We start from the raw sequence: 846 nt of genomic DNA on the forward strand, positions 1-846 counted from the left end.
ATTTCTTCTACCTTCCTAGTGAGGGCTGCCATTTTAGCATGAAGATCATCCTCAGTTCTGAGGTTGTAAAGGCCTCCCTATACAGAGCTAGTAGGCTTAGGTAAAGACTTATTGTTTCTATCCCCGTTATCCCAAAGTTGGGCAGTCTCCGCAAGGGAATCCAAATACTCCCATGCCTCATCAGGTTGTTTTTCTAAAAATCTACCATTGCACATGGTCTCTACAAATTGTTTCAATTGTGGAGATAAACCTTCATAAAAGAAGCTAATGGTTCTCCAAGTTTCGAATCCGTGATGAGGGCATGAGAGAAGAAGGTCTTTAAATCTTTCCCAACATTCATAAAATGTTTCATTATCTTTTTGTTGGAAATTGTTGATATGTCTTTTCAAAAAGTTAGTCCTTTGTGTGGGGAAGAACTTCTTTAAAAATTCTCTCTGCATATCTTGCCAATTTCTTATTGATCTAGGTCGCAAAGAGTTTAGCCATGTTTTGGCCTTATCCTTTAGAGAGAAAGGAAACAATGTCAACTTGAGGACATCCTCGGTGACATTTGGCACTCTAAATGTAATGCTCAATTCTTCAAAATCCTTTAAATGAAGATACGGACTCTCGGACTCTAACCCGTGGAACTTGGGCAGCAATTGGATTACCCCGGGTTTGATGTCAAAATGTCCTACATTATCAGGAAAAATTATGCATGAAGGTTGACTAGTCCTAGCCGGTTGTAGGTATTGTCTTAGGGTCATAACATTGGGTTCTCGTTCTCGATTGTGGTGACTTCCCGCATCTTTATTTAAATCAGCCATCTCACAAGGTGTGAGATACTGCGAAGGAATTTCAAGGGTA

At 39.8% G+C, this 846-nt stretch overlaps 1 non-coding gene across 1 annotated transcript; it reads left to right on the top strand.

Moving 5' to 3' along the window:
* Positions 1-285: 285 nt before the first annotated feature.
* Positions 286-394, top strand: LOC120112813 (small nucleolar RNA R71). Its single transcript, XR_005514445.3, has one exon. It is a non-coding gene; the product is annotated as a small nucleolar RNA R71 (small nucleolar RNA).
* Positions 395-846: the final 452 nt, after the last annotated feature.

This window comes from Phoenix dactylifera, chromosome 9 (genome assembly GCF_051530095.1).
Source record: "Phoenix dactylifera cultivar Ajwa chromosome 9, Ajwa_hap1_PhDact_Kaust_v1.1, whole genome shotgun sequence".
NCBI classification, from domain to species: Eukaryota; Viridiplantae; Streptophyta; class Magnoliopsida; order Arecales; family Arecaceae; genus Phoenix; species Phoenix dactylifera.